General features: G+C 39.8%; 2 long non-coding RNA genes across 8 annotated transcripts in view; one reads left to right on the top strand and one right to left on the bottom strand.

Annotated features, from left to right (window-relative positions):
- LOC100146568 (uncharacterized) overlaps positions 1–1,224 on the bottom strand; it is a 37,810-nt gene extending 36,586 nt beyond the window's left edge. For 3 of the 6 annotated variants that reach the window (XR_011434007.1, XR_011434009.1, XR_011434006.1), the window contains exon 1: positions 1,104–1,224. This is a non-coding gene — a long non-coding RNA (uncharacterized lncRNA). Of the gene's footprint in view, positions 1–1,070 lie in introns of all 6 variants that reach the window. The other 3 variants (XR_011434008.1, XR_011434010.1, XR_289728.4) reach the window with 1 other exon arrangement.
- Positions 1,172–16,900, top strand: LOC138921439 (uncharacterized). 2 transcript variants are annotated; one of them, XR_011434004.1, is made up of 4 exons: positions 1,172–1,640; positions 7,618–7,708; positions 8,818–8,963; positions 12,338–16,900. It is a non-coding gene; the product is annotated as an uncharacterized lncRNA (long non-coding RNA). The 2 variants fall into 2 exon arrangements; XR_011434005.1 differs by lacking the exon at positions 12,338–16,900 and adding an exon at positions 9,491–11,718 and having other exon boundaries at positions 1,178–1,640.
- Positions 16,901–27,369: the final 10,469 nt, after the last annotated feature.

Raw genomic sequence — 27,369 nt, 5'->3', positions numbered from 1 at the left:
AAAAGGCCTATATTTAGTAGTAAGGAACTCAACAAAATATGGCAAAATAAGTCTGTAAATGGTGAAAGTAGTAGCTAAACTATGATGGGATGTAGTGCAAATAAAAGTTTTGCGAGTACAGTTATAAGTTCAAAGTACTTTTTCAAGAAGTCTCAAAGCAAAGGGAAAAGATGTCAGTAGCTTGAAGGAAGTTAAATAAAGGATTTTTGCTTGCATTGCGGGGTGGATGTTTGAATGAGCAAGACCTGATGACAGCAAAGTCACCACACAGCAAAGGGGGTAAGAGGAGAGATGAGGTAAGATGCTTAAGGAGAGTGAAATGTTTGTGAAGCAATAACGAGCAGTCAGTGAAGGCAAAAACAGGACTACTGAGGGTACATCACAGGTAAAGAACACCAATTCTGTCTTTGAGACCATTACTCTTAAGCTCAACAGTGGCTTCTAGAGTTTAGCTACTTTTCAAGCCCCAAAATGTCCTTCACTACTGACCCAGCAATTTCACTTGACAAAGCAAAGATTTAGCAACACAAATAGTAAAAATGGTGCTGTTTATAGCAACAACAATTGGAAATAATGTCCAACAATGGGACACTACACAATGAACATTTTGTAGTCCTCAAAAATATAGAAAACGTAAGACATAAAAAGTTCATAGGACTATTAAATGAACGAAGCAGAATCTACATCAGCAAATATAGGATGATCCCATAATTATAAAAACACAACAGAAAAAAGAAATGAAATACAAAAAGTTAACGACATTATCCCTGGAGAATAGGATAAGTGAACTTTATTTCTTCTACCTACATAATGTTTCCCAAAATTTCTAAAATGAACATAATTTTGCCCCAGGTCGCAATTTTGACACGTCGCATTTTCCTGAGGAAACCTCTCTTAGACCATAATTTGGGAAAACGGTGTCACAGCAGTAGAAAGATAACGGATTGCCTACAGAAAGAGGCAATAGGAAGTGGGCAGATAGTTTAAACGGGAGGCGCCCGGCAGGCCGCGGAGACTCGAGAAAGCGAGCCAACGAAAGATTCCGAAGAGGGCGGAGAGGAAGCGCTCACCGACGGTCACCGCCTAACTCCGCGTGCACCCACCTTCCACGCGTGGCAGCCTGGAGCCCGCTCACCGGAAGTGACGCCGAAGGAAACGCCCCGTGGGGGGCGTGTGCGACGTAAGCGCGCAGGCGCCGGGCGCTGTCTTTCCCGCTACGGCTGGTCGCGGGAGCGAGAGGGGAGGCGGGGCGGAGGCGGGGCGGAGGCGGGGCGGAGGCGGGGCGGAGGCGGGGCGGAGGCGGGGCGGAGGCGGGGCCTGGCTGTGGCGGCGACGCCGGTGGGTAGCTGGGTTTAGAGCAGGGGGACTACGGGTCGGCGTTGGGCTCAGTGGGGTCGGACGAAGGACAGGCCGGACGGGAATCTTCGCGGCGCCTGTTGACGGCTAGCTGAGCGGCCAGTCGAGGCTTCTCGGTCGCCCAGTGCCCCCGCCGCGCGGTCTCAGGCGGCTTTTCGGTTCACCGCAGCCAGCGCCACGGTGGGGGCCCGGCCCAGCGGCACCTGCTGCCGAGCACCGCGCCCGCCAGGTGCTCATGATGGGGCTCATCTTCCCTGAGCTATGGAGCCACTTCTGTAACCAAGGTGAGAAGGATGGAGCTGCGCCACGGCTCGAATCCGGGATGGAGGGTCTGGGCAGGGAGGGGACAGCCGGAGGCAGGGTTCCCGGTGGACACGGCTCGATCCGGGGTGGAGGGTCCGGGCAGGCAGGGGACAGCCGGAGGCAGGGTTCCCGGTGGACGCGGCTCGATCCGGGGTGGAGGGTCCGGGCAGGCAGGGGACAGCCGGAGGCAGGGCCCCCGGTGGACACGGCTGGAATCCGGGGTGCAGGGTCTGGGCACGGAGGGGACACCTGGAGGCAGGGCTCCCGGTGGACACCAACTTTCGGAGACGCAGAGGAGTCCACGAGGCGGGGAGAAATTGAGCATTTCAGGCTGGGAGAAGGTGCAGGAGAGACGTGATGTGTGGGGTACATGGAGAGTCAGGGGAGGAGGCATTTGGTGTCCCAGGATCCAAATTACGAATTTTGGGGTTTTAGCGAAGCCAAGCAGAAAGCACCTAGTGATACCTGAACTCAAAGAGTTTTAAAAATGCGTTACATATGTAGTGTTTTATCAGCTAATTTGGGAAACGTCTACTTGTTCATTAGTTCTGTGCTGCTGACATAAATGTGTTTATTGACTATAAAAACGGTAGCCATCATATATATATTTTTGATGTAAAAATTCACATCATTGGGAAACCATATTCCAATTAAAGTTACTTTTATAAAATGATAAACTTTCCATCACAGTAAGATGTCACTGATCACCAGCCCCATCCTTTCCGACGTGATATTTCCTTCCGACTAATAACTTTGGAATATTCTTGAAGTTTAACTGGTGTTCATCTTGCTTGCTGCTACCATTAATCCCTTTCAAGGAGTCATGCTGACGGATTCCATTTTTTAAATTTTGTACCTGGGTTCTTAGTTTTTCACTCTACTGTGAAGCATGTTAGTCCAAATCAGAGTATTCCTTAAAAAACTATTTTGCAAGATTTGACGTAAGAGCATCTGTAGGTGATGACTGTACAGGGGGCACATGTGTAAACTGTGTACTGAATTTGTAAATGAGGAAATAATCCCCAGGACACTGGGATGGTTACTGACTTTGGGAATGTAAAATTATAATCTTTTCCCACAGCGAAGGCTTTATCTTAACCTACTCAGTTGTAGAATCATGATTTTTGTAGTCAACCTAGAAAATTCTGGAAATGTTCTTAATAGTTCTATGTTTTTTAAATCAAACCCATTTCAGCTTTCCCTATGCTCTTTCCTTACTGCTGCTTTGGGTTACTGTTAGAAAAAGGTGCTGCTAAATGTAGGCTGTCTTAGTCATAGTGTACTTGGGGACAGTGCCACATTTTTAACAGTCTGCTGTGCATTCCTGTTCAATAAATATTCACTGTCAGCGGCACTGAACTGTTCAACAATCCTGGTTTAAAGTTATTCATGTAAAACAAAGAGCTGGCTCCTGCACTATTTATTATTAGTGGTATTAATTGCTATTTTAGGAATGATTCTCATAGTTTTGAATATGTTAAATATTTAACAACAGTTCACACTTGTGGAGCCGCTTTCTTAGAGGCAATGCTGATCACTGATGTTAGTGATCTTCCCATTATGTCTGTAGATCTGAGCCCGGGGGGGCGGGGGGGGGGGGCAGGGGTCATAGAGAGAGATAAATGCCTAACCCAACGTCAGGGAAGGGCGTTCAAGAAAGGCTCCTTCAAGGAAGAGGCCTTCTAGAGATCTGACCTGATTCAAGAGCCCTTGCTGTCTTGATGAATACAACAAATAGTTGTGGGAAATTCCTAATGGAAATCAATGAAGAAAAGAAGAGAAACTATTAGCTAATTGTTTCCAGTTGTCCACTTTATATGCCCAAGCCTCGGGAATTTTGGGGTGATTTGAATGAAAGTTAACAAAACAGTTAGATGTATTTAATACTATGCAAGACAGCCTTTAAATTATGGCTGAGTTTTGAGTATTTTAATATATCTTATCTAAAAAGCAGGTAGGATGAAGTGAGCCTAAGGTTATAATTAATTTTTTTAAAAAGCAGCCACTTATATTGGCCACTATAGGGGGATGTTGGTCACTTTTGCAGTTTGAGTGGTGTTCTTGTTTTTGTCTGATTTCGGATTTGATTAAGTGGTCTTTGTCGCGATCCGTCATAGTCACAGTCACTTTGCTGTTGGTGTCTGTGAAGTTGTTTATGTTCAACAGAACATCAGTTTCCAGCTGTCAGAAGCTGGTTTTCTGTTTCTCACCAATCACATCTCTAATAACTTGTAGAATATATGTTCCAAAAAAGGTACCCAAATTGTGGAATATGCTCATATTTTTAATCTACAGAGTGAAGATAATATTCATTTTAGTTTTAGTGTAAGAGGATGAAAAAAAAGTAAACATAGTGAAGGCAGACTGTCATTTAGAAAAGGCCTAGACTTATTTGAAAGAGAGTTGATTTACCAAATAGTAAGCGGAAGAAGTCAGCCACTCAGCTCGGCGATGGCACATGGAAAATGTTAGACTTCCATGGCCTGCATTCTTAAGGAACTAGTACTTAGGAACTCAGGAATGGAAAACATTTATTTTTTATTTATTTTATTTATTTTTATGAATTTATTTATTTTTTGAGGAAGATTAGCCCTGAGCTAACATCTGCTGCCAATCCTCCTCTTTTTGCTGAGGAAGACTGGCCCTGAGCTAACATCCATGCCCATCTTCCTCTACTTTATATGTGGGACGCCTGCCACAGCATGGCTTGACAAGCGGTGCCATGTCTGCATCCAGGATCCAAACCAGTGAACCCTGGGCCGCAGAAGCAGAACATGCTATCTTAACTGCTGCACCACTGGCCCGCCCTGGAAAACATTTTTATCACCAAGTTAAATATTGCTAATTTTATTCCTTTTGTTAGATTCACTGATTTTAACATTAAAAATGACTTGCATTCTTTACAAATTAAAACACAAGATCCCAAATGAAAATATGTTCCGGACATCTATAGGCATCTCCTTTGTCTTTACACTATGCTACATCCATAAAGAAAAAATTACTTTAAAAACACAAAATATAATTTCATAACCCCCCTGACTGCTTCCTCTGTGAAGTAGCGTCTCTTGACCTGGTGAAACAGCTGGCAGCCTTTTCTGTTTCCTGAACAACCGTGCCATCAGTTACTTGGCCTGATGACAGTTTGGTTAAAAAAACCAAAAATGAACCCACAGAGCAAATGTTTGGAATTTTTATTTCTAAGGATCCTTCTGTGTGCTTTTGCATTTTACAAATTTACAATAAAAAAAACCTATACAATTCTTATTTGCCAGTCAAACCACATTCTGGCATCTCAGAGAATCAGTGTCGGTGTCCTGTAATGGCAAATGGCTGCATCTGTTGTTTACATTGTTCAACTAATAGGCCAGCATCCATCATTCCTTCTTTAATCTGTGGTTCCTGCTTCAGGAAAATGAATAAATATGGGCAAACATCCTATAATTAATAAGTGTGCCTGTGTACAATTTAACTTAAAAGACAAATTGAGTTGTATCTACTGCAAATTCCAAAAGTACAAAGATTTTTTTCCCCTTGGCTAGTCTTTTGATATCCCAGTTATTAAAGCCTGTTTGGGCTTTGATATGACATGAGAAAAAACGCTCAATATTTTCCATATCAGAAGAATACAGAAGTGGGAGGGAAAAAAATTCTTTTGGAAACAAATTTCTGAGTAACATGAACGAAAGCTACGAGTGAAAGAAACAGGTGACAAAAATACCCTGGAGCTGTGTTGCATTTTAACACAATGGCAAGGAATGAACAAGAGGAAAACTTTGTCAGGACATGAAAATTCTCAATGGGCAGGAAAGTGGATCTAATTAGAGACACGTTCTTTTTTATTTTAGTGTTTGTTTCAGAAGTTTTACTTGACATATTTCTTCGTATAAGACCCTGTGTTTATCACCGTGCTTAGTTTCTGTGCTGTATCAGATTACACGGAGAAAACTAAAAGTATTCTTACCTGTGGCTGAAGGTGAATGTCAGGAGATGTGAGGGCCCAGGCGACCTGGTCTTCATTTTCCGCCAGTGTGATGGCGTATGTACCATAACCCACCACGCCCCTGGCTTCAGCTGCTTCACTGCCTAAAGAAAAATGGGATCAGTCTGCATATCACAAGACCAAGTAAACATTTAAAGGGATATTATATCTATATGATACCTTTCAAGTGTTTGGGATAAATAAAATGATGTTCTCATGACCAGAATTCTTTAATTATTCCAGGCTTGATGCATTTCATTATCTTGGAGCTGTTATAGTTTGTTTAGACTTTCCCAAATACTATCAGTCAGTTTCGTGGCTTTAGCTACCATTTTTTATGCTGAAAACTCACAAATTTACATTTTTAGGCCAGACTCTTTTCTGAGTCATATCTATACTCATATATTCAGTGGCCTTTTCAATATTTCTACTATCAAATTTGACACATCCCAAACTGAACTCCTGTCTGCCCTCTGAAACCTACTGGGGAAGTGTTTCCGTCCTTCCAGATGCTCAGGTCCCAAACCTTAGATTATCCTTCATGCCTCTCTTGCAAGTCCCCATCCGTCAGCAAATCCTCTTGACTCTACCTTCAGACTATATCCAGCCTTTGGTACTTCTCACCACTTCCACTGCTAACCTGGTCTGAGCCTCTTTTGCCTGGATTATTGCAACCGTCTTCTACTTAGTCTACCTGCTTCCCCCTCTGCCCTCCCACAGTCTGTTCTCAATATGGCAACCAGAGCAGTACTTTTAAAACTTGTCAGTTCCTAGCTCAGAACCCTTCCAGTGCCCTCTGTAATCACTTGGAGTCAAAGCCCAAGTCCTTCCACTGGCCTTCAAGGCCCTACACAAAGCAGGCCCCAGGCTGCCTTTCTGACCTCACTTCCCACACCGTGCTCACTCCGCTTTAGCAACACTGGCCTCTGCTGTTCTGGAACATGCATGGCACACTCCCACCTCGGGGTCTTTGCACCAGCTTGGAAAGCTCTTCTAATTCTCTGCATCGCTTGCTCCTTCACAGTTTTCTTATCTTTGATCTATGTCACTTTCCAGTGATGCCCTCCCTGGCCGCCCAATGTAAAATTGCGACTCTTCTGAAGCCGCGCTCCTGTCCCCCTTCCTTTCGTTAGTTAGCTCCACAGGATTAGAGCCTTGAATATACTAAATAACTTCCTCATCTATTTGTTTATTTTCCTCTCCAATTAGAATAGAAAACCCATGAATAAGAGTGGGAATTTTTTGTTTTTTGACTACTGTGTCGTCAGCACCCAGAACAGTTTATTACATATGGTAGGTGCTCAATGAATATTTGTCCAGTAAATAACTGAATCAGAACATAAGCTGTTACACAAAAATGAATTTGTCCAAATAACTAAAGTGTATCTTTTCAAACTCCTATTTTATTTTTAAAATTTTAATGAAAATCTTTAAAATTTTATATATATGTAATGTATCCTTGTGCTTTTTTAACCAGAGTATGCTCATCAAAATTTAAACTTTGTTACTGTGAGCCAACGATTGTTTTCAGCACTTTATGTGGATTTTCTCAATAAATCCTTGTAACAACCATGAGGTGTGGTTACTGTCTCCAGTGAGGTAGCCCTGTCAGGTAGAGCTATTCTCTCTGTTTCTCAGGTGTGGAAAACAGTGGACCTAGAGTGCTTCTGTGGAGGAGCCATGGCTCAAGTCGAGATGAGTCTGATTCTGAAGTCCACATTCTCCATCACTTTCTCTCTATGCCAAAGGGCATGCCTGCTCTATTCTTAGTTCTCTCTCACGCACTGTCAGCTGTTTGCTTTCGTTTATATCAGTGCATCTACTCCTTAGTAGTCTTTCTGAGTTTTCTTTTTGCTGTGATCTAAAAAGAACGAAAAGCCAAGTGTCTTAAAACAGGGTCCTCATTTTACCCTCAGTTCAAAGTGGGTCTCAGCTATAAGTAACACTTCTGTTTTGCTGCTTGGCATTTTGTCTTCCAGGATCTGTTCTTTGAAGACTGTTTAGAAGAAAAGGTTAAATGATCCACTACCAGTGTGCCACCTTTGTGTACGAAAGGAGACACCAGAAGAGGTAAGAGAAGAATAGAAATGCACTCAAAGACAGCTTTAGAGACTGAGTGACGACAGTGTATCCATTATTGCTGTAGCCTATGTATTTACAATTAGAGGCCTGACAGGAAATAATGAAGTAATCTTTGATCAAATGCTGTCTGTGTTCTTTGAAATCCACTGAATCATTTTTGCAAGACCGACAGAAATCTTCAAACGTTCTATCTGAGCTGCTTCTGAAACGTGCTAGAGACCAGTTAAATTTGCGAAGTTTTTATGGTTCTTTTATATCCTACACTGGACACTGTCACTTCTCATTTTTATTGATGTGTTTGCCTCTACTGGACTTCCTGCGTTTAATTTGCAATCTAAGATGATCCAGGATCGCTATTTAAAAAGAGTAATTTATTTTATATCCAATTCTTTCTATCAATTAGTAACTATATGTTAACAACCCAATGACCTTTTAAATATGAAGGAGAATGCCTTAAATTCATTAAATGTCTCAGTGAACAGATTCTACTAATGCCTGTAATGAAAGAGTGAGTCAACATAAAGGAAAGTTCCTGATATTTAAAACTAGGTTTCTTTGTCTTTTTTTGTGGTAAAATATACATAACGTAAATTCATCATTTCAACCATTTTTAAGTGTACAATTCAGTGGCATTAAACACATTCACATTCTTGTGCAGCCATCACCACTATCCATCTCCAGAGCTTTGTCATGATCCCAAACTGAAGCTCTGCACCCGTTAAACAATGAGTCCCCATTCTCTCATCCCTCCAGTCCTTGGTAACCTATATTCTACTTTCTGTCTGTATGAATTTGCCTATTCTACTTACCTCATATAAATGGAATCATGCAGTATTTGTCTTTTTGAGTCTGGCTTATAGCACTTAGCATGTTTTCAGAGTTCATCCATGTTGTAGCAGGTATCAGAATTTCCTTCATCTGTAAGCCTGAGTAATATGCTATTGTGTGCATATACCGTGTTTTGCTTATCCCTTCATTTGTTGATGGACACTTTGGTTGTTTCCGCATTTTGGTTATTGTGAATAATACTGCTATGAACACTGCTCTCAGTCTTTTAAACAGGTATTTAACTAGTGAAGGTCAACTTTCTTTCACAGCAAAGTATCATCACATACTGCGGTAAAGAGATTTTGCTGTCAAGGTTGATATGATGTCACTTCCTTCAAAGTCCAAGAACAAGCCTTGTTTGGTCTCTGTCTCATTCCGCTGCAGGGTGCGTCAAGAATTCGGTCAAAGGATTCTGGTAAGAATGGAGGTTCTCCTATAAAGAGAATTATAAACACATTTCTATCTGCCCTATTGGTCTAGAATAGAAAACTCCTGAGATATAAACAATTATCAGGAATTTGAAATCATAATCTGGAAGAGAAAGTAAAGAAAAACAATTTCTCCCTTCAATCAAGTAGCTGGTGAAACTAAATCTGATTTATATTTAATGTGGATCTGAATTTGTAAGAAGGTTAAAAAATGTGATTATGATAGTTGAGGGTTATTCTGTTGATGTGGTGCAAACAAGGCCTAATCAAACGAGACCTTGTATCCCCAGTGTCAGAAGCTACAGTTCATCAGAGCCGGGACCTGGAATTGATTCTGGTCATTCTGAGAGCTGACACTTCTCATGGTAATCCCTACTGCAGACAGCCCCAGAAACAGAGGGCACCTCTTAGGTTCTAGTCAGACATATGATTCCTCAGTCTCTGCTTCTGTGGCCATCAGCAAGGCTGTGCTCTAGAATGAGTCAGTAATCCCCCTGCATCCTGTCTTCTACAGGTTTCCATTTACATTCACTTGAATAATTTCCTCACTCCAACTTCTGATCTATTTAATGTTCCTGGACAAATTCACGAAACCAAATGGTCTGCTTAAATATTTATGCTATCTAACTGCAAGCAAGATATTGCTGCTGACTGCTTTTGTACAAAGCTAGTTGATTTCCTGCAGTACCCACAGCAGTGTTCTGAGTCTCACCCCAAGATAACCTCCTGCTTTTCTCTGATTGCAAAACTGTTAGACACAAGTTCTTATCAATTTCATTCATCTCCCATCCTTTCTTGCTTACCTACTGTCTCAGAAGAAATATCTTTTCAAAGTAAGCAATTATTTTTAACGTTTTTGATTCATACTGATAAAGTTCTCTAGAAGACTATACCAGTTTACACTCCATTGTCCTGAGTATGCTTGTGTTTGCAAAAGCCTCATCAAAGTTGATAATTATTTTACTGCCCATTTGTATTTTTTCTTTATATGGTTCCATTCTTTGTCTTTGTCTTTTTCTTATTGATTAGAAGAGCTCTTTGTATATGAAGGATATTAATCTCTCCTCTGTTACTATTTTATAAATGTTTCCCACAATTTTCCATCTGCCTAAGTTTTTGTTTTTACAAACATAAATGTTAAGTATTAAATCTTTTTCCTTGTTGAGTTCTACCTTTGCTTTTGTGCTGTAAAATCTTCATCATTATGAAATCAAATAAATGTTCATCTATATTTGCTTCTGGTTATTTTCACTGTTCAATTCTTGACAGTAAAACTTAATCCATCTGAAGTTACTTTTGTGTACTGTCCTTTTTTCTCACCCTCCAAAATATGTAATCTCAGAGCTATTTATTGACTAATTTACTCTTGCCTCTGGATTTGAAATGCTTCTTTATTGTGTACTAAATTGCTGTATACATTTGGACCTGTTTCAAAAGCTTCTCTTCTGCTCCACTTTAGCTTAAGTTATTAAGCTATATTTTCCGAGTGCCAAATCTACCCTTCTCTCCTCTGCTGTGTGGTGCTGGGGTGAGAACTTCTGAACTACAATTCTACTTTGCCTGCTGACTCCTTTCAAGATTCACCGGCAGGAGGCAGAGGAGTGTTGGGGAGTGGGGAAAAGATGTTAGATAAGAGGAGTAGAGAACGGACTTCGTCTTTCCTGTTTCCTTGCTATTTCTGTCAAAAGCATCCTAGCAGTAGTCCTTTATCTTGGCAGCTGCAGTTTCCAGCTTTTTCCCTTAAGTATCAACATGGAGTGCACAAAGCCCCCACCCTCAGAGGTCTGTGTCCCAGCTGCATGCGGCTGCCTGCTTGTTGAGGAATGAGTAGCCGGTAGGGAGCACCCCCATCCTTAGAATTGTGAACCCCAGCTCCGTGGAGCCTCTTCTCTGAGCTTTTTGGTGCTGAGAAGCGCACTGCTCCCGTTGTTTCTCTGGCTGTCTGGGTAGAAGCTGCTTTCCCGCTTCCTAGCTCTAGGTTGCCTCGGTGATCTCCTTTTGCTTTTCCAGCTCTTCGACATCTTTTTGACTCATTCCTTATACTATTTATCTATACTAAATTGTCTCTCTTTAGTGTAAATTAATACTGAATTCTCTCTGTTGAAATACTTTACCTGGTTTCTTTTTTTTAGGTATACTTTTTGGTGAGGAAGATTGGCCCTGACCTAACATCTGTTGCCAATCTTCCTCTTTTTTTTTCTCCCTAAAGCCCCAGCATATAGTTGTATATCCTAGTTTAAGTCATTCTAGTTCTCTGTGGGATGCCACCACAGTGTGGCTTGATGAGCAGCGTAGAGGTCTGCACCCAAACCGGCGAACCCTGGGCCACCGAAGTGTAGCCACCCCTGATGCAGGAAGGGTTAATAATCACTGGAAAAGGCTTGCCAACAAACTGTGACCCAGAGGTGAGAAGGCCGGTCCACCAATGACAGGTAAGACCTCCAGGGCGGGGCAACCTAAGACAGGCGCAGTCGCCTGGGGGCACAGATGGAGACACGCTATTGATATCAGGAGCAGGAGGGGCCGTTGCCTAGGAGACCTTGCCTGCTCCGGGATAAAAATATATGAGCACAGCAATAACATTATAATATCAAAACAGAGGCCGAGGGAGGGCTCCTTGAGAAATCACTAAGAATTCTTGGCATTTGCTAATTACTTCATCCAGAACACCTGTGTATGTTTAACAGATGTAAGCTATGTATATATTGAAACGCTGGTTATAATAAACTCAGAGTGGCCATCAGTCCTCTCCGCATCTATCCTGATGTGTACATTGGATTGCGACACCGACACGAAGCAGAGTGCGTGAACTTAACCACTCGACCACGGGCCTGGCCCCAGTTTTTTTTTTTTTTTTTTTAAACCTGTGGCCAGATGAATTCTTCTAAAACACAGCCCTCAAGTTATTCATCCATCTGATAAAATAATACAAAATGAAAACCTAGTATTATTTCCATAGCTACCTAAAAATATGGACTAAACTCCTTAGATTAATAAAGACCATTAACAATGAACAGTCTGGTCCCTATCTACTTCTTCAGTTGCATTTTTCAGTACTTCCCCATATTTGCTACTGTTAAAAAGGTAGAACTTTACTTTATTACCCAGGGACGCATGAACTTTCCTATTTCCATACCTCTGCTAATTCTCTTTACCTGAGATGCCTCCTGCACTCATTTCCATTTATCAAAATGCTACCACCCTTTCAAGGCCCAACAAATACCACCTCCTCCCCTAAACTCTTTTTCTATTGTCCCTACGAGAAGTAAGCATTCCCTTGGAGTTCCCACAGCACTTTGTATCTTTTTGCTGTAGAATCTTACAATATAGTCACTAGTGTTTCTTGTTTTACTTCCCCCAGGCACAGAAAAATCCTTGAAAGTCAGGATGTTTGCAAGCCCACAAGATACCTGTGTGTGAACTAGAATGAAGGTGTACCCATCTCTGGATTAACACAGTTCTGCACCATGATGAACAGAGTATGGGCTGGATTTCAGACCCCCATTCACCCCTCAGCTGGAGCCCTTGTACAGGGCACAACCATACAGCGTGGCCCTGATGAGGATAGTAGCAATGCCTAATCATTGAACTCACTGTTCCTAATAAGTACAGTTTTCACAGAAGGTACTGGATGACTATGCAGAAATGAAAATAAGGAACTCAAAAATATTCTAGACCTGTCTTAGATCAGACCAAGATCACCAAAATGACCCCCACATGTGCCTGGACCAAGTGAAATTTCTCTTATTTAAGCTAAAAAGGCATGGGATAAATGTCTAAGCTTAAATGCAGTGCAAGAGTACCAGCATTTTTATTTATTCAAACGTTTTTCTCATAATATGTAATCTTGCAACTACCTTTAGTGATTTCCAAAACTACATTATTTTGGGGTGGTGTATAATTTAGGAGCAATGATATGTTAAAAATAAATGAGATTGAGACAACTTTTGAATGAGGGCATGAGGGATTCTGCAGAGCTTCTCTCCAGTAAAACAGCCATAACTGGTGAATATTATTTCAAAAAACCCCGAACACTCACTGTTTAAAGTCTCTGGAAAATGTGCAGGACATACATCAAATGAAGAAACATTTATTCAAGAAAATCTACTACATTTTACTAAGAATAGTGAGAATGTCTGACATTTGAGCCACAACCCGCTCCTCTGCCCCAACTGCCTTCCCCTCCCTGAAGCTCCAAGTGAGGGAAGATCCACTTCGTGTAGGTGTCACCAAGAACACATGGCTCCCGCTCCCTCTGAGCTCCCAGTCAAGGAATACGGTACCTCACTGGGAGGGGCAGGCATGCCAGCTTCTCTCACCTCCCATCCACCTCAAGTCCCATGTTGCAGAGGTTTGATTCCAGGTAAGAGGAGCTGAAAACTCTGGGGCTGCTTTCCTCCACTCAGCTTCCACTCATAAGTGGGCATTTCTACCCCAGGTACAGCAGCCTGAGAGTACCAAAGCCCCGTCTGTCCTCCTCCCAACTTGCTGATGGTGAAAAGGTTCTGCATTTGTATAGGCAAGCTGAAGAAAACAGGCTGCTGCTGCCCCAGCCCAGCACTGTGCTCAGTCACGAAGCATCGCTCCAAGAGAAACAGGCCACTCTCTTGCCCCCAGCTCTGGAGCAGTGGCCCAGAGGTTTTGCCTAAGGGGAGAAGCAGAAAGTAAGAACAGAGAACACAAACGCTCTCCCCAAGTGAACTGACTTTATTTGGACCAGAATGTTGGGAAGTTTAAGCCTGAGGGTACTCTTGAAAATAGTGGAGATTGTGGTGGTAAGCAATTAAAAGGAGGCTGGTAGCTCCAGGAAAGCAATAAGCTACACCACAGACCAGCCAGAAGTTTACCTGAGAACTCAGGAATGGGACAGCTAAGAAGAGCCCTCCTGGGTTGGGAACAAACCTCAAAGTCTGGCTGCAAAAATTACTCATGCAAAGATTACCCATTCAAAGTTATTGGATCAAGGTAGTAAAACAATTTATGCCCCCAAACACTGTTGAAAACAATAGAGCAATCAACCTGCAATTAGCAGAGGCTAACAGCATCTTGTGATACTAATCAAAACAGATAGTTTAACACAAAGATCAGGAAAAGAGAAAAAGAGAGCCCTCATAAAACTGTCATCCCAGGGTTGCTGTGTGCACACCCATGAAATATACTTTACTAAAATAGTTCAGCCATCACAGTAAACAACTATAAGCCTGGGGAGGAGCATATTTGTATCTAAGGTTATTACAGTTTATTATCTAAAATGTCCAGTTTTCAACAACAAAAAATTACAAGCTATACAAAGAAACAGGAAGGTGTGACCCAACTCAACAGAAACTATCTTTGAGAGGGCCTAGATGCCAGATTTAGCAAAGATTTTAAAACAGCCAATAAAAATATGTTCAAAGAATTAAAGGAAAAGAAATCAAGCTTAAGAAAGTAAAGGAACATGTAATGACAATGTCTCACCAAATGGAATATATCAGTAACAAGAAGTTACAAAAACGAAACCAAACAAATGGAAATTACGGAGTTGAAAATAAAATAAATAAATGAAAAATTTACTAGGAGAGCTCAACCATAGAGTGAAGATGACAGAAAAAAAGGATCAGTACTTGAAGATAAATGAATAGAAATTATGCAATCTGAAGATCAGAGAGAAAAAAGAATGAAGAACAGTGAACATAGCCTCAGAAATGTGTGACACCGTTAAAGGCACCAAGATAGGCATAATGAAAGTATCAGGAAAAGGAGTAGAAAAATACTCAAAAAAATTATTGAGGAAGCTCAGTGAATTTTAAGTAGGACAAATGCAAAAAGATCTATAATCAGACACATCATAGTAAAAATTTCAAAGGCAAAGAGAAAAATCTTTAAACCTGCAAGAGAAAAACGACTCATGTACTAGGGAACCACGCTAAGAATAACAGATGGTTTCTCATCAGGAAGCATGGAGGCCAAAAGGGAGTGGGATGATACATTGAAAGTGCAGAAAGGGGGGAAAATCCTGTTGACGAAGAATTGTATATCCAGCAGAATTATCTTTCAAAAAGAAAGGTAAAGTAGAGATGCTCCCAAGTAAACAAAAACTGAGAGAACTGTTGCTAGCAGACCCACCTTATAAAAAATATTTCTAAAAGTTCTCCAAGCTGAAAGCAAGTTATACCAGAACATACTTTGAATCCAAATGAAAAAAACAAAGATCCTGGGTAAACATAATTATGTACTTAGAAAAATTAGTATAAATGTATATTTATTCTCCTTTCTTAACTAATTTAAAAATCAGTTGTATAAAACAATATGTATATAATTGTTTTGCTAGACCTATATATGTAAGATATGTATATAGCAAATGCAATATATTTGTCAAAAACAACACAAAGGGTGAGTGGGAGCAAAGCTGTATTAGAGGAAGGAAATGATACTAGATGGTGACTCATCCATAGGAACAAATGAAGAGAACCAGTAAGAAAGATAATATAACAAAATCTAAAATTATATATTTTTTTCTACTTTCTTCTCTCAGTTTCTTTTGGAAATTTTATACACCTAAAATATATAAAGTAATAGTAATAATAATGTATTGTTGAGTTTGTAACACATAAAGTGAAAAGTCATTGAAAGAATTCAAATGTTACATTAGTTTATATGTACTCGAAAAAGCAAGCATGAAAGGACAGAGAAACACACAAAAAATGAGCACTATAGAAAACAAAAAGTAAAATGACAGATGTAAATTCAATTATATCAATAATACCATTAAATATGAATGGATTAAACAATCCAATCATAAGGCAGAGATTGTCAGACTAGATTTTAGAAGAACAAGATCCAAGTATATGCTATCTACAGGATACACACTTTAGACTTAGATATAAATTGAAAGTAAAAGACTCAGGTTGAAAGCAAAAGAAAAAAACAAGAAATATCGTACAAAAAGAAACCATAAAGAAGCTGGAGTGGCTATACTGATATTGGACAAAACAGACATTAAAACAAAAAAAAATTTTATTAATGAGGACATCTTATGACAAAAGTATCAATCTATAAGAAAAAAACAATTGTAAACATGTATACACCTAACAAAAGAACCTCTACTGGGGCAGAAGCTGTCTTGGACCCAGAGACGAAAATAACAGCGTGGCATACCCACTTCTATTAGGTGAGACAAAAATAAATAATAAAACAAAGAAACAAAAAACGCTTCTGTCTTTTCTAAGCTGCTATATTTTGGATCTCTGGCATGGCCTGTTAGCCTGTACACTAATATAAATCTCCTGCAAACCCCTGGCTATCTGTCTAGTGTTGACAAACTGACCATGCAATGATGTCCTCATGTAATTAGGCAATTCAGTGTGACCTATTCCCACCTCTGTAAGAAGACAAATAATAGCCCGGACATTGTTCCCTAGAACAGTCTCTATTGTTCTAGGAAGGATTCCGTGTGTTTCTGTTTGTGGTTTGCTTTTTTAACCCCATGTGTTTTACTACAAATTAGGCAGCTGTTACAAAATAATTTCTCTCTTGCCATGAGTCTCAAATATATGTTGATTTTCATATCACTACTGATGTATTTTCCATCAAACCAATTGGGTCTACTGCCTGACATTTTGAGTTTAACACCCCAAATCAAACTACCAGAAAATATCTGATGAAACAAGTCTTGGTGAAAAAAGAAGTAAAGGTGACGCCCTATGACCATTAGGTAATGAAGTGATACGGAGGAGTGAAAAATCAATGATCAAACATCCTGCTAGTTAATAGATTGTCTCGTTATAGCACTGAAGACTGACCTCTAAGATGGCTTCCCCAATATGTTGATTGTTCATACCCTAACCCCAACATATTATGCTTGTGAATATGATCTCTTTAATTCAAAGATATGTAAAACTTGGTGACCCACCAACAGTTTTAGTAAAGTGATAGTGATAGATTATATTGTGCTGTCTACTAGTCATTCTTATGAACAACAGCTTGTACGTGGCAAACTATAGAGTTAAAAAGTATTTTTCTCTATGGCAATCTAGATGATGTTACTGAACACAAAATAATTTTCAAAGACATTTGTATTAATAACATGTCCTATACAATATAACCTAAGAATATTTATTATCACTTATTTGACAATGTTTCCCACGTAATTTAACATACCAAAAAGTCTAATTAGTTTAATATTTCTCTCCTTATAGAAAGAGAGAACAAATTCTTTGAGAAGTCCCTGGGCCCACTGGAAATTTAAAGTTTTCTGTTGAGCCAAAAGAAAGACTTCATGCAGGATTTGAACCTTGGGGGATGTTGTAAAAAATATCAAAAAAATTTTTTTTAAAGATGGTACCTGCGCTAACGTCTGTTGCCAATCTTTTTTTTTTCTTCTCCCCAAAACCCTCTGGTACATAGTTGTATATTCTAGTTGTGAGTACCTCTGGTTGTGCTAGATGGGATGCCACCTCAACATGACCTGATGAGCAGTGTCATGTCCACTCCCAGGATCTGAACCGGTGAAACCCTGGGCCACTGAAGCGATGTGTGCGAACTTAACCACTTGGCCATGGGGCTGGCCCCAAAAATATAAAAATACTTTAAAACACCTGGTCAAATAGAAAATGATGCTTGGTTATCCACTTAATCAAGGCAACAACAGAAGATGTCAAGGACAGGAGGTTAAAGAGTTTAAAACACCCTAATAGAGAGACCTCAGCCTCTTTGAACATAGGAAATTATTTTAACAAAACATGGATTTCATGTCTTTTAGGTAGACTTACTCAAAGATAAAGAAAAACTTTTTATAACCTCTTTATCCAGAGCAGACCAAAAGTTCAAGATATCCTTTTAAGAGAGAGAAAGCCAAATTCTAATTTTTCCACCAGCTTGCTTTTGATATTTAAACTCATTCATTTAATTAAATTCTTTTAATCTTAGCCAACTTGGCCATGCCCAAACTCTTTCTTCAGGGTTTTACTTCCACAGACCTTCTATCACTTGTTTTTTTATGTTCAGAGTTTGCCCCAAGCCGCCTTTTCCTTTTTACTTTCCTAGTACTTTAGGAAAAATTTATCTTTCTTAAAAAAACAAACAATAATATTTCCTTTCTTAATACTTTATTCACTGAAAACAGCCACTTTACTTTTTTTTGTATACAGTCTTTTTAGAAACATGCTTTCTTATAGAAAGTTTTGTAGCATGGCACAAAACTTGTTATCAAACCCAAACAATTTCAGTTTCTCTGAAATAAGAAGCCAAAGACAGATAAATTCTTGTTTAGTAATTAATTTCTAATATTTTATCTTAGGTGGAAATGACCTAGATAATCAACAAATTTTTATCATTTAACTTAATTTAGCAAAACTCTAAGGTTTCAAGTTATCAAAAGGTTTTGAAGGTATTTCAAGTATGTACATTATAGCATATAATTATTGTTAAAATGTTTCCCCCAAAACTTTTATCCTTTTACATCTATTTAATTTATTTGTTCCCAATAATTATATTTAGATTGTCTACAAAACTTCATGAGACATTAGACAAAATCAGCTATTATTCTAAGTTATTTTTTCTGACAAATCTTTTAACAGAAAAAACATGTTTGTATCATATCCAATGCTGATAACTCTGAAAACATATTTATCTCAATCAAACCAACAAAGAAATAAGCTTTCATTGACCAAATATTATTTTATATCATGTTAACTTGAAAGACATTTAGATTGGTTTCTATTGCATTTAGAAATAATTTATATAAGTGCTTACTTCAAGCCAATTAAATGGAGCTCTTTTAGAAATTATACCATCCAGTGGCAGACAAATATATATGTAGAGACACTTACATACATAGACATACACAAACGGAGATCTTAAAAAATTTTAGCCATGTCTCAGGTACAAAACTCAAAAGAATAGTTGGATCCCAATTGTGTTTCTGATATAGATGGACCTGGTCAGATGGCCAAAGATTTTTACTAAAGATTCTTCTCTTTCTTGCTGTAAGGATCCTTTTCAGAGCTGTTTTTGAAGTCATTTTGTCTTTTAGAAGTTTCTGCATGTTAATCAAGGGCTGCATTCCATTGTCTTTGGGAGGTTTTGCATTCTCTCTTTTAAGGGTGAACCTTAAGGTGGACTTATCTGAAACAAAAGTTCCCCAGAATGGCCATTATAATTCCAAATTACCTCAAAGGTTTACCCATTTCCCCTTGCTTAGTTTTAGATCAGGAATTTTGGGGCAGTTGAAGCAGGAACTCAGCCAGAGAGGAGAGGAGAGCAGCAGATTTGGTTTTGCCTTTGCTACCATGGTCAGAGGTGCAGCTGTCAACACATCTAATCTGGCATCTCTTTTATTTAATTATTTTTTTTAAATGGGCAATAAGAGATTCCTGATTTCATTTAGAAGCCTCAAAAAATTAAAATAGGCTTCTCATTGGTTGTTTAATTAACATTGCCTGAAGGATGGATTTATATGCTCTTGCAATATCAAGGGGAAATGTTCCCCAGTGAGACACAATGCTTATCCCCACAATATAATCTATAATACAATCATGCAAAAGAGATGCAATCATTTCACATAAAGCCCATTTAAGTGTTGGTGAGGATGTGGAGAGAAGGGAACCCTCGTACACTGCTGGTGGGAGTGCAAACTGGTGCAGCTACCATGGAAAGCAGTATGGAGTATCCTCAGAAAATTAAGAATAGATCTACCATATGATCCAACTATTCCACTGCTGGGTATTTATCCAAAGAACTTAAAAACACAAATGCATAAAGATACCTGTACCCCTATGTTCATTGTGGTATTATTCACAATAGCCAAGACTTGGAAGCAACCTAGGTACCCATCAAGGGATGAATGGATAAAGAAAATGTGGTTTATATACACAATGGAATACCACTCAGCCATAAGAAATGATGAAATCCGACCATTTGTGACAACATGGATGGACCTTGAGGGTATTATGCTAAATGAAATAAGTCAGAGGGAGAAAGCCAAATACCATATGATCTCACTCATAAGTAGAAGATAAAAACAATGGCAAACAAACACACGGCAACATAGATTGGATTGGTGGTTACCATAGGGGAAGAGGGGAGGGGTTGAGGGCAAAAGGCATGATTAGGCTTACATGTGTGGTGATCGACTATAATTAGGTTTTGGGTAGTGAACATGATGTAATCTACACAGAATTTGAAATGTATTATGATGTACATCTGAAAGCTATATAATTTTATAATCCAATGTTACTGCAATTTAAAAAAATGCCCAAAAAAGCCATTTAAATATACCAATTTTCTTACAAAATTTTGTTTTAATTTTATCAACTCATACTTCTAATCATAGCTTCCCTTAGGACTCCATCAATAAGTTTCAGTGTTATAATTCTGTGGAGGGGAAGCATTCCCAGCCAGACATAACATACATTTCCAAAAAACACTCATGCAAAGTTGAAATAACCTCTTTATATAATGCTAGCTTAAACATTTTAATCCTTATAGTTTTGTTAACCCTAGGGGCCTAGATGTTGCCCCAAATGATTGTTGCTCACCTTCCTCATTGTGATTTCTGCATTCTGGCTTTTAAAACTTTCCCAACTAGGGCAAGTAGAATGGGCTTGTTTGAGGTCCTTAAATGTTGTGGGGGGCCAGTAGGGGTCCCTTTGGCCTGGCCAACCTTGAGCAGTGTTTTCTTAAAACCTTTGTTTTAACCTCATTAATGTCTGCTTTATTTATCTCATGTTTTAAAATAATCATCTAAAGATTCCCATCCTGCTGGGGTAAGTCTTGTGACTCTTCCCTTTTTGATTTTTCTTTGTTTTCCTCCTTTCAATGTTTGTCTTATTTACCCCACTGCCTTATTTCCTAAAATTCCCTTTAAAAATTTCCACCTTTTTTTTTTCTGCTTTATCTCCCCAAACCCCCCCCTGTACACAGTTGTATATCTAGTTGCAAGTCCTTCTAGTTGTGGGATGTGGGATGCTGCCTCAACGTGGCCTGATGAGCAGTGCCATGTCTGCGCCCAGGATCTGAACCCTGGGCCTCCGTAGCGCAGCACACGAACTTAACCACTGGGCCACGGAGCCGGCCCCTCCACCTTGTTGAGAATAGTTCCTTTACTTTCTCCTCCTCTTCTTTCTATTCTTTTGTTAACTTAGTACTGTCATTAGCATATATAAGACCAGGAGAGGAAGCCATGACCCCAAGTTTGATTGTTTCATCTTTTTCTTTTCCGTAGATTTATGACTGAAAACATCCCAATTTTGTAATACATAACCGAGAGGTCTGCCACTAGGGATCAAATCCAAGTTTCCCATTATGGCACTGCCCCCCCCACCCACCCACCCACACTCACTATATATATGCACACACTCACAACTATCAAAACAAATGGAGCCAAGAGTTCCTTTATGAGAACAAAACTCCAGCAACCTGAAGTAAAACCTCTGCAACAGAGGGAAACAAATTATACATTCATACTCACACACACACACACACAAGTATCAGAACAAAAGGCACCAAGACTTCCTCTGTGAACTAAAGTCCATAGTCCTTTCAACAAATCGGGGCTTCTCCAACAAACTCCAGTAACCTGGAGCAAAACCCCTAAAACACAGGCAAACAAGTGAAAGGAAGGATAGGAACTTCAGTCAGTTATGATGAGGAAACTCACCGACAGAACCAAAACAAATGGAGCCCAGAGTGCCTTTCTGAGCAAACATCCCTAGTCCTTTCTGCAAAATCGGGGCCCCCCTAATGAACTCCAGTAATCTGGAACCAAACCCCTGAAGCAGAAGCAAACAAACAAGGAAGATAAGACTTGGTCAGTTTTAGTGAGAAAACTAACCAAACGGATGTCCGTTCCAAACCAGAAGCAAAGCAAAGCAAAGCAAAGCAAAAAAAAAAATTGAAAGCCTGATTCCTTGCCACAAGAAAAATGTACCTAGGGCCAGCAGTGCTGGGTTAGATGGAAGGTAATGGGGACAGCCTCTAGGACAAATCACATAGGCAGCTGCTGGGCTGCTTCCCAGGAAATCCCAGTTGGCCTGGAGCCATAGAGGCATGAGCAAAAGAGCCTCCTGGCTGGCTCACCTTTTAAAAATATGTTCTTTCCAGGTAATTAATTTTCTTATAATGTCAGCTACTTTTAATTAACAAAACTCAAAACCAAAAATAGCATTTGCAATCTCCTAAAGAAATTTAAAAACATCCATTGGAGGTAAATATTCAAAATCACCTGTTTGATGTGCCTTGCTCACCTCTGAAGAGAATGAACTAATGTTCTGAAACATGTGCCTTCTAGTACTTTGAGATACAGATAAATGTTACTTGTAAAATCAATCCTTATGTCAATATTTTCTGAGCTATACACCTAACAAAATTCATGTGAATTCTGACAATTAAAGACAGAAAAATATAAGCCTGTAGATCACAGCAAAATGTTCTGGACTGATATAAAAAGTAGCTCAAAAATATTTTTGTATGGTAATGCTTCATTGAAGTCAAAGACAAAGAGGCCACATTTTTACGAAGGCATTGTGACATTCATATGATATTTTAAAACATACTATGAAATGATATTGTATAGATGGTGAAATTAACCCTTCCATGTATTTTCTTGCTTTTGTTTGTTTTATATACCATACCCTTATATGATATATGCATTAATTACATACATTGCAATACCAGAAATTTTCTGATAATGTTCCTAAGTGTGACATCATGTTTAGTGGTAGACATAGTTCCAACTAATACTTTGACAAACGGGAAAACCATTTCAAGTGAATTGAAATAGAAAGTAGGCAAAAACAACTAGAATAAGGTTCAGATGTCCTACAACGAAGGAGTAACTCCACTGGCTGAAGGCCACAGAAGTACAGACAGGAGGCTACACTTACGCAAAATTTGCTTGACTATCAAAACAAATCAACACCACCAACAAATCAAAAATGGCGACAAGATCTAGGATTCATTCTGGCTGAAATATCTCTATTCAGGCAGTTCATTTCTACGTTGCTGGCCCACTGGCGGCGATCGCCTAACTCCAATTCAACTCTCCATATTTGCTCACACTTTGCCATTTTCCTGGCAGTACCCTGCCATTGCAATTCAGGCTCAGTGATGCGATTTGTGTTGGCCAATGGGATGAGAGTAAACGTGATGCAAACAGAGACGTGAAAGGCACTTGAACAGTTGACCATACTTGCTTTGCCCTCGGCCATTGCCAACTCTCAAGGATAGCCCCCTGCTGAACTGGCCCCCTGGTCCCAGCAGGAGGGGAAGAGACACATGGACTAGAGGCAGGGCACTCTAGTGGTCTCAGCTGAGGTCACCTTAGATAAGCCAACACCAGCCAAAGCCAAGTGAAGGAGCCCACCCGAGATCATCAAAATCTCTAGCTAAGCCACAGCTGATCAGGTGCACAAGCAAGCCTAACAGGGATCCACTGAATCCCAGACCCCTGAGCGGAATAAATGGTTAGTTGTATGCCACCAAGCTTTTGTGGTTGTATTTACACAGTACTATAAAACCAACAGAAAAGGGATACACCTACACTATCCACACTCTCTTTGGAAAGACTTCTTACTAGAGAGAATAAAATATCTATGAATAAATAACTCTAAGCAAACACAGTATCAGACCTTAAGTTAAGGGAGGGTTATTATCACTTCCTCAAAACACGTAATCTTTGCATTTAAGCTTTCAGGTGAACTGAAATGATGGCTTGCATTAAACACCACAGCTCCATAAAATGAACCCTTCTATTTCGTATTCTTCATTTTGTGCACTGGTGGTATTTAATGCATTTTCCATAAGGAGTTTTTACTGTTACCATCTAAATTCTTTTCGGACAAAGAAGAGTATAAGTAAACAGCTAAGAATATCTCTTCTAATTCACCAAGAGTATTAATTCCCCCAAGTTTAATCAACAAATATCTTTTCCTATTGGAGATCTTTCTTAGTTCCTTAAGGCTACTCACTGAGGTTATACTAGTGCTACTGCAAGAGTGTGTGTGTGTTGCATATGTAGAGTGTGCATATATATACACACACAGTACATATATACAGTGCATATATATATGGTGTATGCATACGCACACATATTTATAGTGTGGAGACAGCAGGTTAAATCTTTCAATATGGATATTGACATATAAATTTTTATATTTCTTTCTGTTTTATCTCCCTGCTTATGACATCTTGAATGTTTCAGAAATTCTAATAGTGTTAAAGTGAAATACTAATGTGTAAGTAATGTGATTTTTCATCAGAAATCTTTGGATAATTAAACTAATTTGCACCAATGAAAGGGAAAAGCTACAATTTCATCTTGATACAGTAAAAGTCCCTACTATTTTCTGTGCAAGATTGCTTGTAATTCACTCGACCATTGTAAGAACCATCAAATACGGATGAACATGCTCACCTGATAAAGTCCATTGTCTGGCACTTTTGGGAGTGGGAGCATGGATAGTACATCTTGTATCAAGTAAATTAGCTAGAGTAGAGGGGCTTTGCTTAGCCTTCTGGAGGTGTATTTCTGTGCCAAAATGTCTTACATCTCAAGTACGTAATTTTTTCTTGTTTATAAATTAGTACCAAGAAGAAAATTGCTGTTTCCTAGGCTTAACTGCTTTTAAGTACCTCATGTAAAGTAACAAGTATGTCCCATGCCGGACATGGGAAACTCCAGTGTCTCCCTGTTAACTACGATCATCTCTCTATGTGGCTCCTTCATAACCATCATTCCTACCCCATCTGCTTTTTGATCTCAGATGCAGCTTAGAGGTTTACTGTTCTCCCATTTTCTTTTGGTAGAACATGCATTTCTGGCTTCATTTCCTTTTCTACCTTCTTAAACCCAATAGTGATCAGCTGAACCATTTTTGAATAAGGAGTCTCATTTCTTTAACAGCCAACCCCCATCCTTCCACCCTACTTTCCCACCTTCATTCCAGGATATAAGCCACCACCTGAACCTAATGTTAACACAATAAGTGGGGGGTGTGGAGAGTTGATAGAAGAGCTTTAGTGATCTTGGTTTAACTTAGGTCTCATTTAAAATTGTGTCTGGCACAGATCCATCTCCTTAACGACCTTCTTGGTTTACTATTTTCAGTTCAACTTTTAGAAAACAAGTGGCCTTTTATGAAATCTTCCAGGAAGTTTTAGTTCCCAAACTCTGTGTGCTTCTGAATATTCTGTATAGCTTTGTTAAAAACGCAGCTACTACATTTTCGAGCCCAGCTTTCTGTAGTAATTTCAGTTTTTTAGGTTTGGGGTGAGACTTGCCATTTGTATTTTCAACACTCCCCACCCCCACCAGCTGAATCTGATATGAAACAGTTTGCGCATCATTGCTGTTGAATACATTCTCTCTTCAAATGGAAATTTCCGTTCCTGAACATAGGGTAATGTTAAAGTGGTACAGCAGAATCTGCATTGCTGTCTGTGGTATCAATGGTTCTTAATCGAAGACATGCCTGAGAGTCAACCATGGTGATTTTAAAGGTTATCGGTAAAAATATACTCAGGCTTTGGCTCCACAGGCTGTCAATTTAGTGCAATACTTTTCAGGTGGGGCCAAGCTGAAAAGTGGGTGGGGATGCTTAGTTTTAAAAGTATCAGAGGTGGTTCTTTTTGTATTCTATGGTGTGATACATTACAATGGAAATACATGCTTACTTTGGATAGCAGTATTTAGATTTGATTTAGTATCTTAATAACTATAAAGGCAATATTGGAGTTGTTATTCAAAGAACTTATAAAAGTAATATCTTATGAAAGTCTATAGATTTACCACCAGTCTCTCTTTTTTTTTAATATTTTCACCACCAAGCCCTGAAAATAATGTTATGCTTTCTTCTTCTCTCAATGAAATTACATTTAATTTCAGAATCACCAGTGCTGGTTTTTATTGAATTCAAGACAGAAAGCCCTAAAATAGCCTTAATGACTCATGCAAAGCCTTTTCCTAGGAACAGACTCTGGATTCATTAGTGTCTGAAGCCATCAGTCCATCCTTCTCTGGTGCACTGGTGTGTTAGGAAGTGGTGCCGGGGACGTGTGCGTTCTTCTAGCAGTCCCACAGAGAACTAACGTAACTTGCTTTAAATAGCCAAAGTGGAGAAGGAGATCGACTTTTCAGTTGTTCTTTCTTCTTAAAAATATGTATCTTTTTCTGGCTGTAAAAAAGCAATTGAAAACTACCATGTAAAGTTAAAAATAATTTCCTGAGGTTTCCATTGTGTTTTCCTTGTATCAGAACCAAGACCAGGGTGTAAGTGGACAAGGAGCTTGGAGCCCCAGACGCAGCCCCCTGCCACACTACTATCTGTGATCTTGAGCAAGACCCAAAATTGGTGGGCTTCGTCTTTTCATTTTTAAGATGAGAGGGTTGAGTCCATTCGCTAAGGACTCCTGGTCAAGATGATGAAGTATTACATGTCGAGGTATTTCACTGAAATTCTCACGTAGAAAAAGGACCTTTAAAAGTGTATATAGTGAGACTTTTCGGTAGCAAGGAGCTCTCACAGTGGGTCAGGAACACTGCAGATCTGAACACTGCCACAGCTCACAGGATCATCACATGTTAGAAGCAAAGGGTGCCTGCAGACCTGCTGTCTCACAGAAAAGGAAGCGAGTGCCGGAGGTGGGGTGACCCTCAGGGACTGTGGACTCCAGCTCTGGAGTCACTTTCTGGCAGCAGTCCAGGTGCTTAGCCAGGCTCGTGAACTAGGTGCCCTTATTCCATCAGTGGGAATTGTTAGACTTCAGGGAGGAGAGGATGCCAGCTCACCAACTGTTTTCTTCATTCATGTACTGTTACTCACTAACAGTCTCAGGAGGGAAGGCCTGGGTAGATGAGCTTGTAGCTGGGAAGTGCAGGGAGGCATCCAACTTGCCTTTTGAAAGATCAAACTCAACATTGTCTTCATTAGTGGGGTAGTGCCTACTAAATGTTGGGGTGCATGCTCAGCCATGGGCCACAATCTGTGAGAATGGCTGTACTTATTGATCTTCTGATCAAGAGGCACTTTATTGATACTTCCTCTGACCCCCGCCTCAAATTAGCAAATTCATTATTTATCCACTAGTACTAGGCTGGCAGAACTCAAGACAGGTTAGGAAGCATCCTCTGATACCTCATGTTTTGATGGTGACCAGTTTTTGAACATGTCCCTGCGCCAGGCACTGTGCTGAGAGCTCTGCACGTTCCAGCTCACGTGAGATTCACAAAACCCTCTTTAAGATGTAGGAACTGTGCTTAGAAAGGTTCCATGCACTGGGCCACATAGCCGGTTCATGGCCAAGGTTGGACTCACCCAGGCCCTCTCAGTAACACAATGACTGCATCCTGTTCCACCTTCCCACAGATGCACTGGGCAGAGCCCTGACTTCGATTTAACCACAGCTCAAAATTCTTAC

This window comes from Equus caballus, chromosome 29 (assembly GCF_041296265.1).
Source record: "Equus caballus isolate H_3958 breed thoroughbred chromosome 29, TB-T2T, whole genome shotgun sequence".
NCBI classification, from domain to species: Eukaryota; Metazoa; Chordata; class Mammalia; order Perissodactyla; family Equidae; genus Equus; species Equus caballus.
This window is presented reverse-complemented; position numbering and strand designations above follow the sequence as displayed.